The following is a 6,474-nucleotide window of genomic DNA, read 5'->3' on the forward strand; positions in this document are numbered from 1 at the left end:
TGGGCGGTGTGCTCAGGTCTGCACCCCGACCGGGCTCCAGGCATGGGAGGAACTGGGGAGACGTGGTCAGGCGGCCTGGTTATGATTCGATGAGGCCCGTGGGGTTTAGTCATGTGGAAAACCGACAGGGGAACCACTCGGATGATTTTCCAGGACAGGAAACAGAGAAGTACACGAGGAGGATGAAGGGTCCTTTCCATGGTCTCTGGTCCCTTTGGAAAAACTGCTGTGCTTATGGTGCCGGCCTCCCCTTCCTCTCCCCTCCCTTCTTTTTCTCTCTTTCCTTCCTTCCTTCCTTCCTTCCTTCCCTCTTTACCTTCCCGCATTTTTAATGTGCCAGTATAGGTTTTCTTTTTTCATTTCTTTTATTTTCAGAGAAAGAGAGAGAGGGAGACAGTGTGCTCCGGAGAAGGGGGTCAGAGGTGGGACTCAAGCTCACCACCCTGAGATCGTGACCTGAGCCAAAATCAGGAGTCTGCGGCTTAACCAACTGTACCACCCAGGCGCTCCCAGCGTGGGTTTTCATTTTGATGAAGCTGTCTTAAGGTGGCCATACAGATTTTGAAGTCGTGATTATTCACAGAAGAATAATCATCTCCCAAACGTAGTCATCACTGACAATGCTTACATGACCCAGCTGCATAAAAGGGAAATAGTAAAATTATTAAGCAAATCAATCCAGACAAAAATGTCAACATGCTCAGAACATCAAAATGCCAGATAGAAATATCTTACTCCAGGGGCAGAAACTTTGTAGCTGTTGCAAGGTTGCCAGAAAGCTGGACAGAGAAGCAACCAGGTAAGGGCCTGGCAAAGGTGAGCCAATCCGTGGCTAGAGGGAAATGTTTTAGTGAGGATAAAGGCTAATCTGTTATGGGGTGGGGGGGGCTCTCAAATACAATAGATTAAAAAAACAGAAGGTGATTTCTCTCCCATATGACAGTCCCAAAGTGAGCTGTTTATGTTGGCAGGTGGCTTGCCTCTCCTGGTCATTCTGGGGTCCAGTTTCCTCCCTACCCTTACACCCTCACCCCCTTCCCCTGTGACATTGTTAATGCCTCTTAAGGCCGAAAGTGGTAATCAGGCTCATTCACCGGGAAAGACAACTCTGAGTCAGTTGGCTTGTGTTTTGGGTTATCTGTGATCCAAAAGTTGTATATGTCACATCCACTCTCATCCCACTGGCCCCGCTGCAAGGGGGCCCTGGAAGTGAGGGCACTAGCAACGCGGTGCTATGGCCACGTTACAATTTATTACCATGGAAGCAGGGAATAGATGTTGCCAGGTACTTAGTTACCTATCTCTGCTACAAATGTTTGCTAGAACTCTAGAAAACTAAACTTTGGAAAAGAATCGATTCCATAAACTCTAAAGGTGTCATTGAAGGGTTCACCCATATTTTATATAGCACACTGAGAGAGAGAGAGAGAGAGAAAACCTTTCTACCTTTTTATAAGTGTAAGATGCCATTGACTATAACATGTACCCAGAATTCAGAAATGTGAGAAACTGGGCATCTTAGAATGGATGAGATATCGTTCCTTTTTAGCTTTTTGGTTATATATTCTCAGTAAGAAGAGACTTTTCAGAGAAGTCACCAGTCCTCCCGATACTAGAAGGAGCAGAGAAAAGAGAGGCAAGCCTGTGAAGAGACTTTTCCTTCCACTCCTGGTTTGCTGAGAGTTGTTAGCATGAATTAGTATTGAATTTTCTCCAAAATGTTTTCTGCTTTTATTGAGATAATGCTAAGATTTTTCCTCTTTAGTGAATCACATTGGTTGATCTTGCTAATTTATCCAGCCTTGTGTTCCTGAGATAAACCACACTCGATAGCAATGTATTATCCCTTTTACGTATTTCTGGGTTCAACTTGCTAACGTTCTGTTGAGGATTGTTTACAACCCTGAGGGATATTGATCTGTGGTTTTTGTATCTTGCAGTGTCTGTGCCTGGTTTTGGCATTAGAGTAACTCTGGCCTCATAGAAGGAGTCAGGAAGTGTGTCCTCCTCTTCTCTTTTCTGAAAGAGATTATGAATTGGTATTACATCTTCATGAAATATTTGGTAGGATTCCCCACTTGAACCAAATCGTCTGTGCCTGGACTTTTCTTTTTGTTGGAAGGTTTAAAACTATGAATTTAACTTGCTTGACAGAGTCCTATTCAGATGATCTATTTCTTCGAGAGTCAGTTTTGGTAGGTCATGTGTTTCGAGGACATGGTCCATTTCATCCGAGTTGTTGAAATTATGGGCACGGAAGTGTCCATAATATTCCCTTATTTTTTCTTCCATGTCTGTGAGGTCTGTAGTAATATCACATCTTTCATTCCTGAATAAACAGGAATAAACAGTACTTTGTTGTATTTTTTATAGGTTATTAAAATTTTTAAAATTTAAATTCAATTAACACATAGTGTATTATCAGTTTCAGAGGTAGAGGTCAGTGATTCATCAGTCTTCTATAACATTCAGTGCTCATTACATCACATGACCTCTTTCATACCAGTCACCTAGTTACCCTGTCTCCCCATCTCCCTCCTCTCCAGCACCCCTTGGCTTGTTTCCTACAATTAAGAGTCTCTTACAGTTTTTCTCCCTCTCTGATTTCATCTTATTTTTCCTTCCCTTCCCCTATGCTCTTCTGTTTTGAATGAACAGTACTTTAAAACGTCCAGGTTTAAAAAATTTTGAATGTGTATCATATCCCTGGTGCAATGCTGAACACACTCAGACATATGGAAAAGCAGCTTCCAGTCGTGGTTTCCAGTGTAACCAAGTGTGCTGGGACCAATGACTCGGCTCTCAGCCCTAGGCCTCCGTTTCTGTACTCAGCTGCAGATGCTGAGGCTGACACTCTGCAAACCGCATTCTTCAGACACGCTTGCTGGCCAGTGGAAGGCACGAGAGCGAGATGGGGAGCTGGGCTTTCAGCTCCTGTCAGCGTGGCTCCAGCACCTGATGAGAGTTCTGGGTCCAGCTTCCGGGTTCTTTTGGCAGTGGAAGCCTGCTGCATCCCCTCGGGGGTATAGCACCAGCCAGTGCCCCCCTCCTACACTATTGTCTGAGCATTAGTGGACCCCTTCATAGAGCTGGCCAGCAGCTCTGCGGGGCCCCTTCCTCTGAGCTCTGAGACCTCGGTAACCTTACCTCCCCCTACCCCCCCAGCACTGGGAGGGGTAGTGGCGTCCTCTAGTTACTAATACTTGCGCTGCTCAGAATCTCCTAGTTTCTCATTTCTCATTCAATTATTTGTGTAACCAGCGGGTTATACTGTGCTTGATACATGAGCTCGGCAAATCTCAGTTTAAGAGTTCAATTCTCCCCAAGTTCATCTCTAAATTCAACAATCTCAATCAAAATATCAATAGGCTTTTTTTTTTTTTTTTTTTTTTTTTTTTACAAGCAGATTCTTAAATTTATATGGAAAGTCAACGGAACTGGAAGAGCCAGGATTGGTTTTTGGAAAAGAAGAATGCTTTGGGAGGACTGTGGCTCTGTGATTTTAAGAACGATGATAAAGTTTCTGAAAACAAGATAATGTGGTATTAGTGGGATGATGGCCACAAAGACCAGTGAGCCAGAACTGAGAGTCAAGAAATACCAATGCAGCCAGCTGATTTTTGATAGAAGTCCAAAGGCAGGGGTGCCTGGGTGGCTCAGTCGTTGGGCATCTGCCTTCGGTTCGGTTCATGATCCCAGCGTCCTGGGGTTGAGCCTGATATTGGGCTCTCTGCTCCGCGGGAAGCCTGCTTCTCCCTCTCCCACTCCCCGTTTGTGTTCCCTCTCTCACTGTCTCTGTCAAATAAATAAATAAATTTTTTTTTTTAAAGATTTTATTTATTTATTTGACAGAGAGAAATCACAAGCAGGCAGAGAGGCAGGCAGAGAGAGAGGAGGAAGCAGGCTCCCTGCTGAGCAGAGAGCCCGATGCGGGCCTCGATCCCAGGACCCTGAGATCATGACCTGAGCCGAAGGCAGCGGCCTAACCCACTGAGCCACCCAGGCGCCCTAAATAAATAAAATCTTAAAAAAAAAAAAAAAAGAGGTCCAAAGGCAATTTGATGGAGAGAGCACAATCTTTTCAACAAATGGTTTTAGAACAGTTAGATGTCCCTATACCCAATAGTTAAATAAATATAAAAAAAGGACCTTGACTCATGAATCACACCTTATACAAAAATTAACCAAAAATATAGTATAGACCAAAATGTAAAATGTAAAACTATCAAATTTCTAGGGCAAAACAAGGAAAAAAAATCTTTGTAAGCTTAGGTTAATTTAAAAGATGATAAACTGGATTTTGTTAAAATTAAAAACATTGGGGCGCCTGGGTGGCTCAGTGAGTTAAAGCCTCTGCCTTCGGCTCAGGTCATGATCCCAGGGTCCTGGGATCCAGCCCCACATAGGGCTCTCTGCTCCGCAGGGAGCCTGCTTCCTCCTCTCTCTCTCTGCCTGCCTCTCTGCCTCCTTGTAATCTCTCTGTCAAATAAATAAATAAAATCTAAAAAAAAAAATTAAAAACATTGACTCTCCAAAAGACACTGTTAACAGAGTGGAAAGACAGGCCCCAGACTGGGAGCAAATACGTGCAAATCTCATCTCTCACCGAGGATCTGTATCCAGAATATACAAAGAACTCTCAAAAACCAACAATAAGAAAAGAATAATAAAAAAAAAATTCAGATTCAAACAGACACTTCACCAACAAAGATATATGATGGATGGCCAATAAGCTGATGAAAACTTACTCAACACCCTTAATCATTAAGGAAACGCAAATTAAATTTACAATGAGATACTGCTGCACACCATTTATTTTCGCCATTTCATAGAATGGCGAAAATAAAGGATACTGATAATATGGGTGCTGAAGAGTCACAGGACCTCTGACCTGGCATGCATTGCTGGTGGGAATGCAAACTGGTACCGTGAACTTGGCAAGTTAGAAAAGTTAAGAAGTTTTTACCATGCAGCCCTGCAATCCACCTAGGTCCTAACCCGGTGAAATAAAAATTTATGTTTTCCAAAAGTCCGTATGAGAATGTTTATAGCACGTGTCTTCATACTCACCCTAACTGGAAACAGCCAGATGCCCCTCGTGGTGAGTGACAAGCTGTCCTACAGGCACACAGCAGAGTGTTAGGCCCGGACAGCCAGGAAGAAACCACTGCTTTACACAATAGCATGGATGAACTAAATGCATTTTGCTTGGTGAAAGAAGACAGGCCCAAAAGGGTGCATCTGGTATGATTCCGTTCATAGAACAGGCAAAAACCTGAGGGACGGAAAAGAGATCAGTGTTAATTACCCGGTTAGGGGATGACGTAGGGATTGACTACAGTGGAGCAGGAGGAGGGAATTTGGGGGGGGATGGAACTGTCCCATATCATGCCTGGGGCAGTGAACACGTGCTTCTATTTGTCAAATTGCAAATGCAAACGCAAAGAATTATATACTACAAAGGACGAGTTTACATATGTAATTTAATGAAATTAACCAGGATATGGGGAGAACCCCAAACAGAATACAAAAGATAACAAAACACCTGAGCATATTACAAAAGAATAACTTACCCTTGGGGTGCCTGGGTGACTCAGTGGGTTAAGACCTCTGCCTTTGGCTCAGGTCATGATCTGAGGGTCCTGGGATCGAGCCCCGCATCTCGTGCTCTCTGCACAGTGGGGATCCTGCTTCCCCCTCTCTCTCTGCCTACTTGTGATCTCTCTGTCAAATAAATGAAAATCTTAAAAAAAAAAAAAAAAAAGAAAGAAAGAATAACTTAGCCCACAGGAAAGAATACAGGACTAGCCTTAAGTTTCTCTGGAAAACAGTGTTTTGACAGAATGCCCAGGTTAAGACAAAACACTGTGCACGATCACTGCACTGTAGTTAGCAAATTTATTTCTCACAAGGATAGAGCTAGAGATTCTGAAACTATACATGTGTACAGGAGCAGATAAGCAGATAATATGTAGACAATGAGTCAGATGTCTCTCTGCTGGAAAAAAAAAAGCTACAGTTAAAGAAAGGGGAAAGGCTAGAAGGACCCTTGTTACACTAGATTGGAATTGGGGGTGTCAGAATAAAATCTTGGTTTTAAAGTACATATACAGGCACCTGGGAAGCTCAGTCAGTTAAGTGTCTGCCTTCAGCTCAGGTCATGATCCCGGAGTTCCAGGATAGAGCCCTGCATCAGGCTCCTTGCTCAGCAGAGTCTGCTTCTCTCTCTGCCCCTCCCCCATTCGTGCGTGCTCTCTCTCTGATAAGTAAGTGTATATACAGATAGATGCAGAGCCCATAGAGCTCTTAGTGCAGGGGCTGGCAGGTTGCAGAGTGTCTAACATTCAGTAGATAGTGGCTACATATGTGTACATTCAGTAAATAGTGGTACATATATGTAGGGATACACACATGTTACACATATGCATTCACATATAAAAACATACACACATACACAATATATACACAATATGC

The 6,474-nt window shown here is 43.4% G+C and overlaps 1 long non-coding RNA gene across 1 annotated transcript; it reads right to left on the reverse strand.

The window, feature by feature from the left end:
- Positions 1-547: 547 nt before the first annotated feature.
- On the reverse strand, positions 548-5,661 carry LOC131811541 (uncharacterized). The gene is made up of 3 exons (XR_009345977.1): positions 5,574-5,661; positions 5,071-5,275; positions 548-637 (listed from the first exon to the last, which is right to left on the reverse strand). It is a non-coding gene; the product is annotated as an uncharacterized LOC131811541 (long non-coding RNA).
- Positions 5,662-6,474: the final 813 nt, after the last annotated feature.

Source organism: Mustela lutreola, chromosome 11 (assembly GCF_030435805.1).
Source record: "Mustela lutreola isolate mMusLut2 chromosome 11, mMusLut2.pri, whole genome shotgun sequence".
Lineage (NCBI taxonomy): Eukaryota > Metazoa > Chordata > Mammalia > Carnivora > Mustelidae > Mustela > Mustela lutreola.